Source organism: Onychostruthus taczanowskii, unplaced genomic scaffold, assembly GCF_017590055.1.
Source record: "Onychostruthus taczanowskii isolate IOZ18803 unplaced genomic scaffold, ASM1759005v1 scaffold38, whole genome shotgun sequence".
NCBI classification, from domain to species: domain Eukaryota; kingdom Metazoa; phylum Chordata; class Aves; order Passeriformes; family Passeridae; genus Onychostruthus; species Onychostruthus taczanowskii.
Genome location: NW_024501237.1, coordinates 836345 through 859244, shown reverse-complemented (window position 1 = coordinate 859244; position 22900 = coordinate 836345).

Below are 22900 nucleotides of genomic sequence, written 5' to 3'. Positions count from 1 at the left end.
TGCTCATGCAGAGACATCTCTCAAGCCAGCTGTGCTGCCTCTGAGTTCCTTGTTATCAACTCTTACAAGTGTGGGGGAAAGAAACAGAATCATGACAATGATAAATGCTGCTTCTTTACACACTCACATGGTGCCAGCCTGGTTTGTGGTCCAAAAGTCCCACTGTGGTCTGGCTCTGAGTAAACAGAGTTATTAGCAGTCATGGGAGCCTGCGAGGTTGGAGGTTGGAGCTGACCGGTTGTTACAGAAAAACAACAGATTCCTCCTCTTCTTTTTTTTCTTTTTTTTTAGATTTTTTTTTTCCTGGGCTCCTTTTATTGCAGATTCTTTCACACTCTGGAGAAGAGCACTGCTGTTGTCTGGTGGCCAAAAACAAAATCACATAAAGTGGGAAGAGAAAGGCGGTAAAACAAAGAGTAAAACAAAGCTGTCTCTCACCACCAGCTCGTTAACAAATGCAGCAAGCAATCCCGTAGGCACACCAGGTAGTGCCCCTGGGCTGGCACGGTGCCCATCTGTGCCATCTGCTGAGTATCAAACCTTCCTCTGCTTCCCATCACGCAGAGCCTGCTGCAGCCAGGCGCTGCTTTCCTGCTGAAATCGTTGCGGCACACAGCCAGCCCAGGTTAGCAGTTCCACAGCTTTTGCTACAAAAAGAGGGGAATGGGAGGAGGAGTGTGCATTGCACCTTTGTATTTTCACAGTTATAATCTCTGTCATGGTATTTGTGAGTGTAATAGGACATTTCTCTAGCTGTTTACAACAGGTCAAGTGTTCTGCTTCCCATATGCCATCTCACTGAAATGGCTCTTTTTGTTTGCTGAGTGCAACTTTAGGTGCAGGTTAGTAAAACAACTACAACACAGTCATTGATGTGATTATTGGTCAAAGGGGAACAATAAATTAAAATATGTTGTATATATTATGAGATGGAGGACTCAAAATGATGGACTGTCTTATAAAAGTGGGAACAAAATAGGAAATTGAGAACCCAAAAAAAGGCAGTAGTAAAAAGTTCAGTATTTTATTCATTGCCAGATGATTGCTCTTCTGTCTAAACTGGCACATTTCCTAAAACAATATTGTTTAAGGAAATAGCCGGCCCATCAGAATGTTTTCCTTCTGCTGTGTATCCTCTGCCCAGCGTTTTGCTCTGATCAGAAAGGTAGAGGGAAACTTGAAGAAAGAGAAATTCCATGTCTCTAAACAACAATGCAGCAGCTCCAAGCAAAGTCATGGAAGTGTAAGAGAAATTCACTAATAAGTTAAGCATTGACATTTTCAGCAAGAGAAAATACATCCCAACTATCATAATTTCTTTCAGGTTTTACAAGGCCACATCATGAGTACTTCAAATCAATAAGAATGTTAAGGCCTTTATCTGAGATTACAGTAAAGCCATCTAATTTCCACAATGGAAGGAACTCCCAACAAATTTTGTAAAATCCATAAGTCTAGAAGTCTTGCATGTGAACACAATCATGTTGTTCTAGTCTTCAAAATTTAAAATATAATATAGTACAAAATGTTTTGAAATGTCATAGGACTCTCTGCTTGGATGAGATGCTGCTAAAAAAGCCTGTTAGGGTTAGCAAGTAAGGTTTTAGTTCAACTCCTGCTAGTCTGTGTTAAAGAACAGTTTGATTTAAAGGCCCTTCTCTCTATAAAACCCAACCACAGAAGAATTTAATTTCCAGTCTCATAAGCGTGGGTCCTTTGGAGAACTCTCACCTCTGGCATTTTATCTTTTGGGGTTTTTTTCTGCTTGCAAAGTTGGGAATCCTTGAGACACATCAAAATTAAAAACAGGATGGGCAAAAGAGGTGTTTTGCCAGGAATAGTGTAAGTTTTACATGATGCTACTTTTAGACTGCTTTTCTTTCAACTTGAATGGAGTCACTATACTTCAGAGCACTTGCAAGAATAGCTCATGCATTGATATGTGATGTTGGGTTTGAAGTGTTAGGCAGACACCCTAATAAATAGGGTGATATTTAAGGAGGATGAACACCAAGTGACACCTAGTGAGTTATTAACTTCTATTTTGTGCATTTTGCCATCTGTCTTTCTTGCTAAGCTTCTCATGTTCTCAAATGCAGATCCAGTAGTTTAGCTGATTTTGTACTGAAGCAACTCAGGACCAAAACCAAAGTTTTCAAGGCAGACTTGCCAAATTTGCCAATGCTGATCTGGAAGTCAAATACCCAGGTGTTTTGAATAGTGAAAATGCTGGAAACTGAGTATCTCACTGACAGTTTTGAGTCCTTTTCAAAACCTAATGTTCATTTTGCTACCTCTCCCTGAGATCCTTTGAAAAATACAATTCTAAATGTGTATGTTGAGCATTTAAAAATTAGACTTTGCATTCTTTTTGGAAACAACTCTGCAGCTCTTTTGAACAGAGTTAAGGTAATTAATTACTGCATCCCCGGAACTCTACTGACATGGTGCAGATAGGAAAAAAACTCTTTTGAACAGAGTTAAGGTAATTACTGCATCCCCGGAACTCTACTAACATGGTGCAGATAGGAAAAAAAGCCATCAATGCCTTGCATCAACATTTAATTGCATTTGACTAAAGCACACATTTGCTGGAAGCATGTACTCCAAAAACCATGCAGATGTAATTTTAAAAATGTTGAAATGAATTAGCTTGAGCTTTTTACTTTTGCTAAAATACGAGTCAGTGCTTTTGCATTTAAAAAACCGCATTTCTGTTTCAAGAGATTTTCTTGAGACTGTAACCAAAGCCAAAGAACAGCTGTACAATAGAAGCACAGGAAAAACTTGTCTTTCCCCCCAAAATACGTGGAAAACCCATAGTTTCTGATCTTGCTACAGCTGATTTACTACATAAAGTCATATGTCAGAGATTTTTGTTGCTTTACTTTTACTAAAAATCCTTCTCTTATGTGGCTTGGTATCAGCTAAAGTTGGGTTCACTGTATTTTTCAGAGCAGGGTGACAGGATCAGAATCCCCTTAACTCTGCCATGGCAGCTGCTGCTTGGACTGCACACCCAACTGAGGAAGCATCCCCAGGAAAGGGTGCTCAGAGTAGTTCCTGCAGCTGAAGAAAGAGCCTACACCAACCTCAGGACTTGCCTGTGGGTCACCACACTGCTTTTGGAGGAGATTTTTAAGGAGTTGTGGGACTTCAGACTTGAAGAATTACATCATGGTGAAATCAGGCATTGTAGTTACTGTGGAGAGGCACAACATCTGGTCTGGGCTAACTGGAAATAGTTCATTCCTTTTCTGAGGAAAATGTCTCTTCAGTCTGACTTAAAGCATTCAGTTCAATGTCCACCAAGTGTTTCAGGTTGTTCATTTGGGGGTTGCTACTTTAGATTTTGCCCTTTTCACAGGCCACCTCCAGACATTTCTTTTTGAACCTACTGGCATGCAGTGTTCCATCATGTCTGATTTTTTCCTTTCTCTTTCCCAGGCAAAACTGCTCATCAGACAACCAGAATTTGCAGTTTCCATCTGCCCCAAGCTGGACTTTCGGCTGGAGGTGTAGCTGTGGGCTGCTGGTCTCCTAAGAAGCAAAGAGTTTGGGGTCTATGTGTGCCACAGTACCAAGAGTTCATTTATGTCTTCCTAATAAGTACATGCAATGTGGACACACATGCAGATTTTATGTACCTCCTTTAGGGGAACATCTAAGGCTCCTCTCCAAATGCTCCCTTGAGACTATGTGTTGGGTAAGCACATCCCATAACAATCCTGGCCTGTGCTGGAAATGTTCATGCAGTAAAATCTACTCAGGGTTTCCACTAGTTTTGCTGGATAAGGTAGACGGTGTCGTGTGGAGAGCATGCAGCCTGAGCAGAGGTGTGCGGGAGCACTTGGGCTGACCTGCTCTAACTTCAGAGCTGTGCACGGAATTGAATGCAGCAGGGAGAGCTGCAGGGCTCCTTCTCCTGAATGACAGAAGTCCCTCTTGACAGACACAGGGAAGCTGGAATTGCTGTATGGCCCCCTGCACTGATACAACGCCGTTTTTGACATTCAAACAATAGTTGAATTTTTCTGGGGAGAAAACATCTCTAAAATTTCTGGGGAAAAAGCAAGTAAACCTTCAGAAAACTGCAGATGGAAAGCTTGTATTTATGTAAAATGGAAACATGCTGCGAATCATTGGAGAAAACCTATATTTTCTTGCCAATTATAACAATATTAGGTAGCAGTGATGGTTTCCAAGGCAACCTGGCCACGGGTGCATTCATGTGGAGTGTGTGTGACTACCTGCTTTGTCAAGCAATGGATGCATGTCAGAAGGTGGTGTGGGGGGGGGAGTACAGATCATTTAATCAATCTACACCACAAAATCTATTTAAAAGCAGAGGATTTGGGTTTTTTGGTTTTTTTTTTTTTTTTCAGTTGTATGTCTGATTGTGCCGAGCGTTTCACTGCTTTTCTAGAACAGGCAAGACATAGGAATAGGCAAATATGTGGGAGCCAGGCTGAAGACACTTGGCTGGTGGGGTCTCCAGGGGGGTGTTGGAGGAAGCCTTCTGGTCACAAGTTAGTGTGAAGTCTGTTCATACATTCCCCATGGATGTAAACAAATGTACAGCATATTCCCCCAAAAAACTTCCTTCTTCCTTTTGCCTGAAATGACACCAGCCTGTATTTCCCAAGGTGTTAAACCAAAGGAATTCTTCCAACACCTCGGGTTTCTTGCCTTCCATTGCAGCACTTGGTACCATCTTCTTTTTGTCTGCCCCTCATTCCTCTCCAACGCATCTTTATTTGGTGTATTGAAGCTTTTCCTGGCCTCTCCAGCTGTCCTGTGAAGCACAGAGAGCAAAACACACAGTGTGGTCCTCCCATATGTTTTCTTCAGGCCATGACTCTTGTTTCCTCTGAAGAGCCATTACAGTTAAATATTGTGTGAGGACCCTGCTGTCAGTCTCCAGGGAATTCACTGCCTTGTCTCTGACCTTTTAAAAACTTCCAAGTACTGCACATTTGGTTTATTTTATTTAGAAAAATAGCATCAGAGCTGCCCAATACCTGATACAGCTGTCAGGAAAATGAAAAAACAGCCCCGTAGCCACCCAAGGGAACTGAGAAAGGAATGTGGGTCGTGTTCATCTGCCTTGACTGCTTTCCAGATTGCTAAGGCAGCTGTGACACAACCGTGATGTAGAGTCCATCCCTCACTTTAGCTGGTCAGGCAAACTGAGCTTGCAGGTCTGAGCTGACATCAGTTGGGAGCAGGGAAGATCACCAGGGGATGCAGCTGTAGCCTGAAAATTTCCACTGTTCTCCAGTAGCAGTCCTCTTTCCAAATTCATTTTGCTTCAGGAAAAGGCTGAGAGGATTCCCAACTACCTTTCTCTAAACCAAAACTGTTGTGGTATTGAGTTCACTGTAACTTTGCAGCTTCCCCTGGGAATTAAAAAGTCATGTGAGGTGTTCAATGAGCAGTTACTCATTGAAAAACGCCTGTGTGATGCCTGCTGGCTCTGGAATGAGGGCTGCAACCACACTGAAACTCTGCTCATGTGCACAGCCACGCTCCTTCCTCAGGGCTGCTTTCAGAGTAGCCAGGGCAGCTGCTGTGTGCAGCGCATGGCAATCATACCCTGAGCACCCAGAGGTAAGCTTGAGTGAGAAATTAAGATGCTGGGAATTTGTGCTTAAACTATTTCACCTAACTGTTGCCTCTTACCGTGGATTACAAAATGTCCTCTGTGCATGGAGATGTGGATGCTCACACACATCTAACTCAGCTCAAGAGTTCACACTTCTGTGCAGTGAGAACCCAGCCAGCTAACCAAGCTGGGAAAATGTACCCATTTACCTTCCCAGAGACCTTCCTCTGCACTGGCTGTCCTGAAATTGTAGGCATAAGCCTGTTTTTCCCTTTCTTGTGGGCAAGGGAAGATAAAACTTGGAAAGAGCCAGCCGAGATTGTGTCCCTTCAGTACCTAAAAGGGGCATGTAGGAAAACTGGAGAAGCACTTTCTACCATGGCATGTTGTGGTAAGAGAAGGAGAAATGGATTTAAGGGTAGGTTACATTGGATATTAGGAAGAAATTTGTTACTGTGGGGGTAATGAGACACTGAAACTGGTGTCTCAGAGAAGCAGAGGGTGTCCCATCCCTGGACATTGATGGAAGGCATCTAAAGGTGGCAGTAACTTTTAAGCACTAAATATGTTATTGGATACTTTGGCCCAAGTGATTCAGGTGCTCCTAACACTTGAGTCTTGTGTTTAAACCTCTCAGCCCCCTTAGGGTTCCACATTATTTGGTATTTTGGGTTCCAAACAAAGATGCATCAAGCTCTTTCCTCTGGAGGCAAAGTCAAACAGAGAATTGAATTTCCTTTCCTTTTTACAATATGGGACACTTGACAGAGCTACAGAAATCCCATTTGAAAAATGATAGCTGTTGATTTTCTGCTTCCTGAGAATTATTAGTATTTTTTCTATCCTGCAAAACCAGCCATTAAATCAGCAAAATGCCTTGGCATTAGAACCATTTGGAATGTAAAAAATAGTGCTTCTTCTTGTTGAGCTGCAAATGTTCAGTTGCAAAGTTAAGGGAAAATCTAAAAGTACAAATAATGATCTTAATTTGAAAGACATTTTACAAGTAAACATACTACAATTGTAGCTACAAATCAGATAATTGCTGAACATTTTAAAACCCAGGAGTATAAAATTAAAAACAATAAAATCAAATTTAAGTCCAAACAAATAAGAGGGGAATTCTAAGTAGAAGGTTCATATTATTGATTTTTTTTTTATGGACCATTTCTTTATCTGTAAAACCTGAAATACCAGATAGTGGTCTCTAATCTGTGTTATAATATTTAAATGAGCATATACTTTAACATAAAGTGGTTTACAGTCAGTTTTTCTATTACTGTATAAGAAATGTATCCATGAGACATAAAAAGGTCAACTACTTCAATGAAATAACTTTAAAAAATAATATGATTTTACAGCCATACATAAATACATGTATTTTATAATGTCAAAGAATATGAAAGAATATGGCTCTGTGTTAAACTGCAGGTCTTTCAAGGAGGATACATTAGCTTTAAACTGGGATATATGATCACTGAAATACACTATTTCTACTTTGGACTTTACATTTCCAAGCAAAAGGTTTTTCTTCTCCCTACTTCCCAACTTTTTTCCCCACTCATAAGAGTTTATCAAAGTACTAATATGTCTTGTCAGAATGTATTTTAATAATGAGTAATTAGACATTGGGGGCTGTGCTGGCCCCCTGCACTGTGTCCAGCTCAGTGGCCCAGCTCTGCCATGCCAGGACAGCCCAGCTGTTCTGACCACGCTTTGGGAGGGTTCTGGCAGCTGGGATGGGGAGAAAGCTGAGGTGCAGCCACAATGCAGGTGACAGAGAGGGTCTGGAAATATCCCCAGCCCGGATGGGACTTCGACTGAGGGGAACGTGCAAAGAGACAGTGCTTAGGTTGATGGATGTGGAACATTCATCAGAACCCCCTGAGAAGGCAAAAGGAAAGGGAGAAGAGACCAGAAAATATACTGTGTATATATATTTGGCTCTCCTGTCAGCCTGTGACAAAGTATGGCTTGGTCTGAGCTGATCCTCAGAGAAGTACCAAATCCCTAGATGGATTTTGTAACTTCTGACAAGTCTATAGCAGCCCAGACATCTCTGCTGATCTGCCAGCTAGTTCCTTCTGTGCAGACTGCCAGCATGTCCCCCTTGACTGTGGGATCCCAGGAATGCAGGTTCCCAAAGCATCCACTGTTCCACTGTTAACTAATACCTCTAGGCCATACCCAACCGAAGTTTAACGAAACTAATTAAAAGGGTAAGCTTATTTCCAAGGAGCAGCTGTTCAGAGTTGGGAGGTAGAAGAAGGGTAAAAAGCATTCCCATTCCCTTCACATCCTTCCTCTGAAGCAATCAATAAGTTTAATTAGAGTGGTTAGGAATGAACTATGAAAGTGGCAAAGTTAGAATCAGATAAATTAGGGAAATATTGGGACAGGAGATATATTTGTGACATTTTTAACAGAAATCTGACGTAGGTAATTGCCAGTGCTGCTTGTTACGAAGGGGAGGAGTGCATGCATCAGGGCCTCGCAACAGTGGAAGGAAAGTCTATTATAATCCATCCATTTCACACACTGTAACTGCAGTCTCCATAAGTAATTGGGGGGGAGTGTGGTATAACACCCACGCCACCCTGCTTGAAAATACTGCTGTTCTCTTGCTGATCAGCCCTGAAGTCAATGGGTAACATACAGGTTTGGTATAATGCAGTATGATATAATCCTCCTGTGTGCAAGTTGTTGCACTTTGCACGTACACTTCTCTTCTTTCTAGTACAGAAAAGAATCTGTTCAAAGTAAGCCACATCTCTTCCATTCCCTCTTGCAGCTCTGCTGGACCATGCATCTTAAAAATGCTTAAATACATATTTTTAAGGAGATGCTCCCTCAAATGATGGGCACGATTCTAGGATGTGGAGGTTCTACAGTAGGGATCCTTTATAACTGCAGTCATTGCCTTTCTGAAGAAAGAATTTAAGAAAAACCCTTTATTTCAAAGTCAGGTTTTGTTTCTGGTGGAGCTGTTCATACTTTTGAAGTCATGCATGTTCTTAAGACACTTTGCTCAGAGTCTCAATTTGGGTCAAAGTGACAGAGACAGAGGTGAGAGAAGCATTCATAGCAAATGTCTTTGTAAAAAATGTTATAGATCTGTTGATACCAGAATGTTTTGTGGGCATATCCTTTTAGTTCTTTTGGTGTAGTGAAAATACCTGAAATTTTGTCTGAAACACTGAACTTAAAAATTTTATTAGCTGAAACATCTGAACTTCCAATTTAAAATTGCTCCTTGCATCAATATTTTTTGTATTCAATTGAAACATCAAAGCAAAACACCTTACATTTTGGTTTTGTTTTTGTTTTTTTTTTTTTTTAAGGATAGGTTGTATTGAGTGTGGAGGAGAGAAAAGATTGGATTATTTAGTCTAAAGGAGAGAACATGATGGAGGATATCTTTCCAAATAGATAAAAGGCTGATGCAGTAAGGAAGGCAATACATCTGCTCTCCATGTTCAGGGTGGACACAAGAAGAAATAATGGGACTTTATAGCAGAGAAAAACAACCCAAAACATCAAGCTAAGCATTAAGAAAATAGTCTACTGGTAAGGCTATAGCTCTGAGAGAATTCTGCCTGACTGGAGATCTCCACCAAACTATCTCAAACCTGGTTTTGAGGTAAAGCACCCTCAGGATAACAGAAAGGACTTGTTCTGCCTGAGGGCTGGATAATCTCTGAAGTGTCTCCAAGGCTTGGGATTCTCTGATGCTGAGGGCAGTTTTTTTTAAAGATAAAGCACTACTAATATGGAAGGAGTCTGGTAAGAGATTGTAGGTGCAGCAAATAGACTCTCAAAGAGAGTTTATTTTGGACAGCAGTGGCTTTGGCAGGCTGGTGTGGCTGTCCCCAGGCTTTGCACGTGCCTTGCCTGTATGTGGTCTGCATGTTCACAGGCACAGATGGGGCTGGCAGAGGCAAAATATTTCTTTTAATCCTTCTAAGAAATGACAAATTAGGATGTGATTATAAAACTGTTAAAAAGGAATTACCAGAGAGGAATTTCCAGATGGTCATGCAGAACTACTATTGAAGAGGGAACAGCAAGGTTGAGTTATTTATCCAAGTACAGTTCTTTCTTCTCTTTGTTTCGGGTTGGAGAGTCCCATTCTGTCTTCCAGTCCATGTAATAATTTCTTATTCAGTCCAGTTACAACTACCTTTCTGCCTGCTAGTTCCATTTTCTTGGCCAGTGCTGATAATCTTTTAAACCTAATTCCTCAAGAATATAAAATGATGGGCTCAGTTTCTTCTCTGCTGTGGAAAATAACCTTGAGACTTTTTTGCCTGGTGCAAAGCTTATTTGACTGGGTGTAAGGGATGCTTTGGTACTGTTCTGTGGAGCAGCATGCAATTCTGCATGATAGGGTATCAGAGCAAATCACTGCTGATAACCTTCTAGGTTAATTGCTGTGCAAAGAGTGCCTTGAATCAACACATTATGTTTAATCCCAGAACACACTCTGGCTATCTCTTTACTGCAACTCTGTAGGGCTTCCAATTGTTATTTATGCATGACAGGTGACACTTATTTCAAAGCTACCTAAGTTATTTAGATACAACAGTTTAACTCTTTTGCAGGAGCTCATCCCTGTAGATGATTCTGGCATAATATACATTGCAAATGTTTCTACATATTCCAGCTAATGCATAGATAATTCTCTACTCCTTTTTCTTATCAAAGCTTCTAAATCCTTATTTGTTCTAGCTACATTTTTTGTAAGTCTTTTAAGTGCTAAGCACTGCACATGAGTCTCAGAGGTCATCATGAGATCCTGACGGAAATTCTCATCAGACTAGAGGTTTCTGCATTTGATAGTGTCCAAATGCTGTGTTTATTCCAGATGGTCCTCTGGGAGATGATCCCAGAGATGGAGAAAGATTTCAGTCAAATCAATGGAAAGATTCTTCTTGTCACTCCTTTGGCTCAGGCCCATAGCAACTCCAGAAATCAAAAACCTTGCACAGCACGGGACTTGTGGCTGCTAAGGATTAGGCTGCATTGCAGTTTTACTAGGGAAAATTTCTCAAGGTTTTTCACAGGAACTGGGTTCACATTCTTATTGAATTTTGTGGCAAATTAGATTTTGCTACTTCTGAAAAAATGTACCTTTATGATCTAACTGGATCAATGCTATTGTGGCCCTGAAAGGCACACTGCTAACACAGCATCGAGTTTCCTAGGTTAAAATAACGCAGCGTAACAAAATAATGTACTAAAAGGTAGGACTGAGCAGGCTCTTGTTCACAAATTCACTGACCAGCCATGTGACAAGAGCAACTCTGGTAGCTTGGTCAATACTTTTTCACTGTTTTGTTCAGTCTCCGTTTTCATTAGGTCTTGCACTTCCAAATCACAACATTTTTCACAACCAGCTGTTTAAATATTCTTGCCATGGCACATTGCAAGGGAAGGCGGCTTCTGTTTCTCTTTTAATCTCTTACCCAAGAAATTGTGTCTCTGCAATGCTCTTTCATTTATTGCTGTATCACTCACAGCTTCATTTTTTGTTGTCTCACACCTCCTTGTCTGCAGTATTTCATCCATAGTAATCAAGGGTGTGACTGAATTTACATCACCTTGTAATGCGGGGATGGAGTAAGAAAGGAAGGGAGACAATGCTGCACACACCCTGTTGATCTCAGAAAAATGGTCTGTGTATACAACATGCAGTTAGTTCAGCTGTAGTAAAAAACAAAGAAAATGCTGTTTTCTTACATTGCAGTCAGCTAGAAGCTATTATAAAAACTTCCACTATTGGCATCAAAATAAATCTTTGTTTCCAGATAAAGCAGTATAAGTTTTCTTTGCAGGTTCATAGAATAGCTCCCAATTTACATCTTATATACAGAATCTGTGGAAGGAATGTGTATTAACTTTTTCATCAAAGTGTTGATCTTTGCTTTGTAGCCTGTGAGGCTTTCCATTGCTTCTTTATTGCTTTCAAGGCTGGTAGTGTGCTCACAATGAGGACTGCTAAAAGTTATTTTTTCCTTAATCCTTCTCCATCACATGCTTGGACCTAGAGTCTAAGCCTAGCTAATAGACTTTAAAGTTAACCTTAAGTATTCATGAAATAATCTTACTGCAAATATAGCATCGGCCTCTGTAGCTTCTTTGTTTATAATTTTGAATTTTATGGTTTTGGGAGAGGATGTAAAACAAAATATAATTTGGAGTCATAAAATGCACATCTGTGAAAGAATACATGTAGCTCAAAATACAAGGTAGACACAGGATCAAAGAGCTCTGGGAATGAAAAGCTAAATGCTCTCAACTACTCTTGCCATGTAGAATGAGTAACCTGCTAAAATCACGCAAATGAGTAGATAGGTTTCAGTAAAATGCAGGACTTTTCTGATAAATTGCAACTATGGAAATGATAAGCATTTTGCTACTTGGGCTATTTCTGTGGATCTGTTGTGTCACTGCTATATACCCTTTTCAAGTTGCACTTGTTTGAAAGATTATACCAGCTGGAAATCATGATTTCTAGTTTGAGGAAAGTTTTTGTAGAGAACCTTTGCTGATCCTGATCACATCTTGGTATAATACAGCTCTTTTACTAAACTTAGATCTTAGACTTGCTTGCACTTTAGGCCAGGGTTGAGAATTGTCCTGTGGTTGTGTTTGAGGGTCCCAGGACAAGGGAAGAGCTGAGAATTTTGACTCCATGCTTCAGAAGGCTGATTTATTATATTATGATACTATATTATATTAAAATGCTATACTAAAACTATACTAAAAAAATAGAGGGAAAGGATCCATCAGAAGGCTTGGAAGGAATAGAAAGGAATGGATTGAATAACAAAATCTTGTGACTGCTTACAGCCTCAACACAGGTGGCTGTCATTGGTCATCAAGTAAAAACAATTTCACATGCTGGATAAACAATTCTCCAAATCACATTCCAAAGCAGCAAGACATGGAGAAGCTGAAGCTTCCCAGCTTCTCAGGAGAAAAGATCCTGACAAAAGGATTTTTCATAAAATATGTCTGTGACATTATCCCATAAAGGATAGGTTTGCATTCTAATCTAAAGAGAAGAAGGAAAAGATTAGTGGGTAGCATTCACTGGAAAATAAGGAATATTCTTCATTTGTGCTCTTTGTGCTGCAGGCACTGCAGGTTTTGCTGCTGATATACCACAGGACTTTGCTGTCCACATTCTGGTTTAGAGCAGTTTTGTGACTACTCTGACCCTCCTGTGATGAGACTTAATAGCCATTAACCTTCTTGGGAGGGAAAAGACCACGCTCTGGTATCTGGGCTCCTCGTTACAAAATGTCTCTAAGCTCAGCTTTACAGGGGCAGGAATGACCATGAATTAGTGCTAAATGAAACAAGGAAGAGAGGAAAGACAAGTGTTTTTGTGTGTGGATATGTCTTCTGGGGAATGACCTACAGAGAAACTGTGCAGTGAAAGGAGTATTTGATAATGGCTAACACGCAGTGAGCAGTCAAATCCAATGAAGATATGCCTTAGAAATCAGCTGTGCTACATGAAAGAGAGGTGCAGAAAATTACCAATGCATTCCTCAATATAGAAAGTGCTTTTTAACAGAACAGGCAGAAGATGATGCTGCACAAGGACCTATCTTTCATAGCTTTAGTTTTATAATGAGACCACAGCAACTACCTTTTGTCATGAGCAAAAAAAAAAAAGTGCTTTCTTTGAACATAAGTGCTAGTAGTTTCATAATATGAAACTTACTGATGCATATAATGGCAGCACTGGGCCGTCTGAGCACAATGTACACTTTAAAATTAATTTCTGCACAGATCAGCAAGCACATGCAGATTCTCCCATGTTGACAAGAGCAGTGCACTTCTTTAGGAGAAGCCAAACTTTAAAACCCTGGAAGCTGGAGTTTGGAGGCTTGTTGTTCCGTTATTAACTCTGTAAGCCTCAGGGAAGGAGTAATGGATGAGATGATCCCAAGAGGTCCGTCCCAGACCTACTTTGTTTGGTTTCATGGTTCCTAACCAAGCAAGCAATAAGCACAAGTGTTCTCTGAAATGAGCAGAGGGAAAGAGATGTGTATTAGTTATGCAAGATGCTCTGTTCAGCTCAAAGCTGTGTAGTCCATTCCAGAGCTCAGCAAAGAACAGGTGCAAGGAGCCACAGGCAAAAGGATGGTGCTCGGAGGGACCCTGCAACCCCTGGTGGTGCTGAATATACTTTGAGGAAAACCATGAGACTGTAAAAAATTTATTTCAAAGCAGTGACATTGGGCAGGACAAGACTGTTAGGGAGAACCTCTCCCAAGAGACCTGAAATGAGCAGACCTTGCCAATACTGCTTATCAAAATCTCATTTATTTTCAGCAAGAAAAAGTGGCATTTTACAGTGATACCAAAATCACTCAACCTATATTGCAAATGCCAGGGATTTGAATCCCAATGGCAGAAACATACTGGGTTTTCCTGCTGCTGACTTGTGTGCTGTGATCCTTTGGGAAGTTTGGGCCTGGGGGGAGATGTCAAGCTCCCACTCAGGGCAAGGCCAGCACTGCATCCAACCATGGTTGCTTGGGGCTTTGTCCACTTTGTCCACATAAAATCTGTCCCAGTCTTTTTGCAGTCCTTTTACTACAACAATGCATTTCTGGGTTTCTCCCTTTTCCTTCTTCCAACAAATCAAGCAAGCCTTCAGTTCAAATTTTAAATGGAACCCAGATGATTTGTAGGGATTTTTTAATGCACTGTAGAATATTTGTACTTTTATGAGCTCAGGTCAGAATTTTCCTTGTGTCTAGAAGAATCAGGTATCTTTCCCCATCAGCTTTCAAGGGCTTTCAGGCATACATGAAAATACTCTGAGTGATTTAAGTACCTACTGAAAGTCATTCAGACACAGGACCTATTGCACTTTTAAAAATAAGACTTTCTTCAATGTGTTAAAAATCCCAGCCTGGACAGCTGTAGTGATAAGGCGTTAAGTTGAACTCTGCCTTTCTGTAAAACAGGTTCATTTTTCTCTGTCTTCTGGCAGATATGCAATCCAGAAAAACAAGTCATTAAAAGATTCATTTGTAAGAATAAACAGAATTGACGAATAAAACTATTTTTTGAAACTAGGCTGACAAAGTATTTTTTTCTTGAGAGGTGATGATAGATTTCAAAGCTCAGTCCATGCTACCTAATACCTACACCAAAATTCTTCCCCCAATTAGCTGTTTATAAGGCAGTGCCATCTTCCACTTGTCACATTATAGACTTTATTTAAATGAAATACCTGAAAGAAAAACCTCCAACCTGTCCAGTACTACTGAGCAGAATTCTATTATGTAAATCTACTTCCATATTTTGGGAACAAATGATAGGCAGGACATAAAATGGAAAAATAAATTATGCTCACACAAGTAAAAGATCAGTCAGGCAATGCACTGAGGTATCATTAGGACTGATGAATCACTATTATCATTATAAAAATAACATATAATGCTTCAAATCCTGCATCGTGGCTGATTTCTTTGCTGCTTATGAATATTTATGCAGTTTCTTTTGTTTCTTTGTGTGTCTAACAGATGCCAAGCTAAGTTCAATAGACAAATTGCATCTCTGTGAACTGTCACAGCCTTGTCCTTATTTTTTCTAGCAAACTGAAGTTAAATAGCAAAATAGAATAAATAAACAGAGGTCAGAACCTCCATCCCCATACAAGATTCAATCAACTGATAAATAATGTGAATGAATTCAGATCAAAGAGGGAATGAAATTTAAATATTCTTTATTTGAAATGAACCCTTGCATATCTGCACTCTGAGGATCATAAGTTACCTAACCAACATGTGTATCATAACATAATTAGCCACGTACTTCTACTAAATTTCTCAATATTCCTTGTGTCTGTGCTCCTTACCTTCAGTGCAGGATGAGAGATTTATTGTAAGCATATGGGGTTTATTACCAAATGAGTCTTATAAACAAATAAAAAAATGACAAGGACAAAAACAAAGATGGCTAGATAATGATGTTTGGAGACACAAAATCTGAGGTCAACAACATTTATAACATTTTTCAATTGGTAATAAATCAGTTCAATTAACTCAGTGTTTTAGCATAATCTTAAACTTTTGTCTTAGCACCATAGTTTTTATGGCAGGTGATTTTTTTTCCTTTTTTTTTTGGTGCCTCCGGATGTACAGTCCTATTGATTTGCTTTGCAAGCTTTCTGTAGAAGGTAGAATTAATGGAGCACTGTCACCTAAACAACTCTGAAGTAGAATTTATAGATTTGGGGAAATGACTTAATTGCTGGAATGATGCTTGCAGCTAAGCCTGCCCACTTACACTTGTGCAACTACTGTGCATTATCCAAGTACCAGGCATCAAACATGTAACAGTATATACAAGTAACTGGAAAATAATGTAAATGCTTCTAGAATGTCATCACTTTTGTGAGGCATTACACAGAATTTAACTGATGCTCACACAGGGATACCATCTCTGAATTTTGTCCTTAATTCCTCCTAGAACAGCCTTGAGTCTTTTGACATCTCCTAAGATGCACGAGGCTTCCCACGGCTAACTCTGGCTATATGAAAGCAGAGTTTGCCATTTAAAACAATAAGAGGCAGAATTAAGTAAAGGATTTTCTCCTCTCTCAGTGCCAATCACTTATTTCTGCCTTCATGTGAAAAGTCTTTCCTTGCAAAAGCAGCACTTGGGATTTGGTAGTGATTCAAAGGCTAAAGAGATACATGCCTTCCAAGAAGCAAATAGCTCAGTATCACTTCACTGAGTGATGTATTGCACAGATCATTGGTCTACTTTGATAAGTAGAAACTCACACAAAAGTTGATTCTCCCTCATCAGCTTGATTGTTGCAGTGCCCATCAGTACAAGTCCCACGAGCCACTGTGATTACTTACTGCCCAACCTCTTCTCCAAAGTCGTGTAATCCCTCTGTTCCTACTTCTTCAGGAGGTGAACTTGCTGATATTTAAAAATGACAAGACTACAACCAAGCAGTGAGCATGTTTTGAGGGGACGGGGGGATTGCTTGTTTGTTTGCTTTGTTTGGGTTTTTTTGATATGTTTTGGTTTGCTTGGTAATGCAACACTCTACATCTTCTGGGCAGCTTTGTCCAGGAAATTTTTTATCTCTTCACAGAAATCATCCCCTGCCATACCCAGCTATACAGAAGGTACTGAGCCTTACTCTGAACACCTCCTACTTCTGTGCTTGGCTGCTGCCAGGATGTTTTGCAGTGATGCCTTTGCCAAGGGATCCAAGAATGTGTAACACCACACCATTTTCTAGCACTTCCAATTCCCAAAGACAATACTGGATCTGGAACCAGAGGAGTGTTATTTACAAGGAAATCTTTGTACATACCTGCACGATACTGCCTTTAGCCAGTGTCTCTTCAAGTGGCAATGTAAAGTCATTTGATTCACTTGCTTGACCAGTTTCTAATTGGATATAATGAAGCAATGTAAGACTGCTGTACACACTCCCTCCAGCACCACTCAATTATTCCTTGCATCTCTGTGATGAGATCAGCAGGACAATTTTGTGCATGCTGGGCTCTCCGTGCAGCAGACAGCCTCCCCCCAGCTAATGAGGCTTTACTGCCATTCCAGCACCATCACATTTTTATTCACTTCTCCTTAGATTTACACTTCATATTCATATTCCCCTCTGCAAGCAACACATGAGTATATCAGCTTATTAATGCAAAGCAATACACGATTCTGGTGGTGTGCATTACACATGTATACCTTTTACTAAAAATCAGCTGTGCATTAAATGGAAGGTATTTCTATTTAAAACAGCCAGCATAGTCTGAACAGATACACTGTGAGCTGGTTGCCTAGGCAACAAAATCCCTCAAATTAGAGGGGTCTGCAACAGAAGATGTTTATCTAGCTTTAATTTTGGGGCCTGGTTTCTAAAAATCTTAATTGACTCCTTTCAAATGTATTTTATCTAGTGATAATGCTACATTTCAAGCAACAACTAGGACAGATTCATCTATTGTATCTCTGATACAAATGATAGATATTAAGCACATAAAATAGAGACAAAGGTTAAAGGGTAACTTATTTCACAGTTTGGCAGTTGTTTAGATGGTTGAGCCTTGCCTCTTGGCAGCTAGGTTCACTGTATATTTGTTTATTGACTTCATTCATGTAAAGCATCAAAAGTTATATTTGTTGATTTGACAGCAACTAGGCTATCAGATACCAAAGTTCTTGATCTTGTTTTTATTAAGTTCTATATTTTCTATAATGTTTTCTGTAAGTCTCCCTGCAGCATGCTTCTCTCTCCTCATAACTCAGCACCATGGATAGAGGTTCTCCCTAATCCTGGCAATGCTGTTGGACCTATTATCAAGATATTGAAGACAGTTTTGTTTTGCTTCACTCTTTTTTGTTTCTTACTAAATGGGCTTTTGCTCTCAGTAAAGTATGACTGCAGTCTCCCTTAATAACCCCCATCCCCCAGATGGATGCAGAAGTAGGGTTGCATGTTAGCATGGCTTTGCAGCAAGGATTTTAGGGCTTAGTGCTCCCACACTGGGAGCTGTGGATGCATGACAGGGCAGCTGTGCCACTCCCAGGGCTTAAGTCAGTGTCTTAGGGGCAACATCAGACTCTGCTGTGAAGGGGGACACTGCAGGGCACAGCTGCTCCATCAGTGGGGGTGACTGTACATCTGAGGGGGTGCTGCAACACCAAGTTGGGGAGAACCATTTCAGGTATTCCAGCATTGCTTTCCCAGGAGTTCAGCACCCATAGCTGGAGGGAAAGTCCAACAATGCTTATGTCCCATTAGTGATTACTTAACTGAGTAGATAGTCTAAAATACTCAGTGTTAGATAACTTCTGTTGTCCTTACAGCATCAGAGGTTTCTGAAAAACCAAGCAGGTCATGGCAGCATGGGTTCATCCTGCAGGTCTGTGGCAGCTGTCAAATTGCTTTCAGAGGAGAGTGTGTGTGCAAAGCTGTCCCCATGCAGGATCTCTAGGGAACCAAAGTTTTCTGGCTTTGCAGGGACTTCGAAAGGATTTAAAATTAATAGGAGGTAAGCATTCAGATTTCTTAAGAAGTTTTAAAAGCAAAGGCTTAATGTTTTTGTAGGTGTTTTTTCAAAGTGCTTGAGAGATTTGAGAGCATGAGGCTCCCTGCAAGGCAGCAGGACTGCACTCCCCAATCCCTTTAGGGAGAGGATTGTGGGCTGCTTACCCAAAGACAGGTAGAAAATATCTTCCTGAAGAAAAATTTGAGAATTCTCCACCTTGTGTTTCCTTTCTTCTCACCTGGATTATACTGATCTGCACTGAAAGCAAATGTAGGACTGGAAATCAATCACATATAAGTTACTTCTGCTGTCTGAATTTAAGTATTTTCTAGTCCTTGTCTGGAGTGTGGTTCAGGGGGAGGCATGTGCAAGGTTTATCAATTTTAACTTTGGGAGGAAAGAATATGTGGTCTGGACAGCAGAAACCTTGCACAGATTATGGTGATATTACTTTTGTTTTGCCTTCTCCAAAATTAAATCTCAAAGGATTTAAATTAATTAAATGCTAAATTAGTACTGATTTCCACACTGTAGATTAAAATTTCTTAGAATTTTTTTTCTAGAGCAGATATTTTTGCTCATCAGCACTGTTTTTCACAGATGTTTTTAAAAATCTTTGGTAATTGTATCTTGAATGCAACACATGGAAACAGTCATGTGCACTCGTGCTTGTGTATTCACGAAATAGAAATTAAACTGATTTGAGGAAATCTGGTAAAAACAATCTGTCAAATGTACTAAAGTTTCAGTGCAAAATGCAGGCAGCAAAATATTTTCTGCTCAGCTGAGTTTGCCTCATCCTTTTCTTGCTGAGCACCCATTTGCTCCCTCTCCTGAGGACAAGATCTCTCTCACTTTCATTACGCTTCTCTAAAAATTCAGACAACATTGTTTGCTGTTGTCTGCAGGTTGATTTTGGCCTTTAAAAGTTCAGTCTTGCTGTGTGATTATGAAAGTACTACTGAATATTATGATTCTGGGTTTTTGTTCTTAACTGTCCATCAATTTTTAGTACCTGAAAATCTCAGTGGTTTAGACAAGAGAGAGATGTCAGATTCAGCTCAAAGGAGCTGCCATGATAGCAGCCTGTCACTAGGACCACTCAGTGACTCAAAATAAGACGCTTTGCTCCTAAGCCTTCTTTTGCATGTATCTCTGGACATTTATTGTGATGACTTCAGCTTAGACAGATGTTTTTGCACGTCCTGTCTTGTTCTTACAGTAAACAGGAGAGATGGAAAAATATACAACTAATTGCCAGTGGGGTAATGAATTCCTCATACTTTGACAGAGCCTGGTAATTAAATTGTGATCCTATGGGTTGTTTAACTAATTCTGCTTGGAAAAGGGTAGCCACATACCAGAAGGGTAGAGACCCATACCATGCTACTCAGGATTAAAAAGAAAAACTCTGGTTTTGATTGATACAAAATAAACACAAAATATAAAGTCTTAATCAGCTAAAATATTTTAGAGCAAACTTCCTCTTTTTAAAAAATTATTATTATTTCTTTGGTGTTTGACTGAAGTTTTAAGACATTCTTAAAGATGAAAATGAACATTTGGAATGGAACGGACATTTGGAATTGAATTATTTGTTTAAAGAAACAAAACAGAACAAAACAACAAAAACAACAATAAAAACTCAAAAAGAAAACCAGCAAAAAACAACAAAAAAACCAACCCCAACCCAAAATATCAACCTGAGATATCTAGATTGTTACCATCCTTGTTCCTCCCCTAGACCTTCACTGACGTGAGGAGTAAAAGCAAATGGAAAGGTTCTTTTTCAAAAAAAAATACTGCAGTATTACCAGGTGGCCAATTTTTTTTCTCCAAAAGCATTTTTTGATAGAAAAAAAAATTCTTTGCTTTGTGCTTATCTAAGAGCATGTGACATTCATCTGAATTGCAGGTGAGCTCACAGAGGACTACAGATCTTCTGCTATCAGCAAAAAACAGCTTTTGAGTTAGCTCTGCACTGGAATAGCTGAAATCCTCTTGAACTGAAGGCAGTGGCAGCTCAGCCCTTTAAGAGAAAAACAAGCAATCCAAAACCAATCTGTGGGGCATTTACTAAATCACATAGCCAGAGTTCATGTATAGAGTATTTTAAGTCAGTAAAATCTTCATGTGGGAAATACATTTGGGAGCAAAATTACTTAGGATTTCTCTGTGTCATTTTACTTTGCTTTAATTTTTGAGTTAAATTTGGAATAGCTTAACACTTTTTTTCTGAAATGTGGTAGGGCACAGAATCTAATAACTGGAGAATGGAACAAAATCGAGGATTGGAGGCCAAAAGCACATACAGGTGACTTCTGAACCCTTGCTCCCTCCATGGCTTATCTTACCCAGTTTGATATATGCTTACTTGCTCTTAATAGCAGTGGAAGTAGAAAGTGCTAATGGTGCTCCTTTCTTTTTTTTTTTTTCTTTTTTTTTTTTTTTTTTTTTGTCTCTGGTGAGAGGAAATTTTTGTCAATCCACTATTTGGCAGCACTGGATGGTTCTGTTGAAATCACAGCTGGCTGGCCTTTTGCTGCAGTAGCAGATAGACCAGTCTGGCTATCACACTACTGTTTTGTGTCTCCTGCTGATATTCCCTGTCTCAGAACCCACATCATCCACTGGTTGAGAGGGTTAGTCATCTCCATCTCACCTCCATGCTGGCTGAAGTGCAGACCCAGACATTTCTGTACACAAAAGACCCAAACCAGGTGGCAACTTCCAACTTCATTTCTAGTGTCTGCTGCCATTGGTTTGACAGATTGTCTCTTTTTTTGAGCCTGGCACTGAAAGCATGCCTTTACAAAGTCCCAGTGGTGTGCTCAGCACCCTCCACAACTGTTAAGGAAATGCAGCAACGGAAGGCAGAGGTTATTTATACAGACATTCTTCTGCAGTCAGCTTTTCCCACTCCTTTTTCCACAACCCAAGTCATCCCACAGGTCATATTGACTCCCAGAAAACACCTATTTCCCTTCATATCTTTAGAGGACTAAGACCTTTCTTGAGAGTTTTAAGAAAGATACCTGCAAGATGGTGGCCTGCAGTGGTCCCAGCACAGCAAAAACAAGGAAACAAGAAGTTTGTCCTGCAGATTTGGTGACTTGAAGGAATATGAATGACCCAGTGCCAAGGAGTTTTGTAAATCCATGCAGGAATCACTTCAATCATCTGCCAAATCACCTACAGAACAGCTTAGAAAACATTTCTTATGTTAAGTATTTATCCTGTAGTGATTGCCTGAGGAGGAACCACTTCACAAACTTTATGGTCAACATAAAGTTAAGCCTGGCTGACTAGAGATGGGTCTTTTCAACTTCCACGTGTAGCCAGCTCAGAAAAATTTTGTCTGTTCACCTGAATGGGAATAATACCTTTGAAGCCCATTTGTACAAAGGGAAACAGCTGTATTTCAGGCAGGTAAATCACAGTTAATGTTCTTCAAGGGATTCTGCATTGGGAAGTCTTACTAGAGGCAGCTGGATCTAGGAATATTTGCAGTGTTGATCTGTTTTCTGAAGAGTCAAACCTACTTCTTGCATTTCATGGATTTTCAAATGTTTGTTCTGTGTTTCTTTAAGTAGCCTGAGTCCTGTGAGGGCTTAGGTCACTCCATCCTGCTCACCAGGATAGGGCACAGGGGTTTATGACCTCACGTGCCCCAGTGGCATCTGTTATCTTTCTTTGTTATTTTTTTTTTGCTTTCTTTCCCCATTTCTGTGGCAACTTTTGACAATGTCCCCTCTATTTTGCAGTTCAGCATAACTTAAAAAAAAAAAAACATTAAATTTTCAACAGGGTCAGATGTCAGGCTTTTTTGAACAAGATTGAACGTTTGGCTGGCAAAGCTGTTCTTGGGAAAGCAGAGAAAAATTCCTTTGTGTGGAAGCTTTTTCTAAAATGTACAATACGTCCTGTGATTGTGGGTGATAACATCTCTGCACTGCATCCCCAGCATGAAGTAAAGGCAGGGTGACAGCAGTAGAAAAAAAATCAGCCACCAGTCTGGACCACCTGCATCTTTTTAGGCAATTGCATTCACTTCTCTCATTGTGCTGCTCCATGGGTTTCTCTGCAGGGACAAGGCACACTAGTGAACTTGTCTGCCTGGTGACACAGGAAGATGAGAGGCTTTGCTTCTCATCTTGTTTTATTTAATTAGAAGAATCAAGAGCTAATAACACCTGAATCCTGCATAGAAAAATGCAGTGGTAAAAGACAGTATCCACAG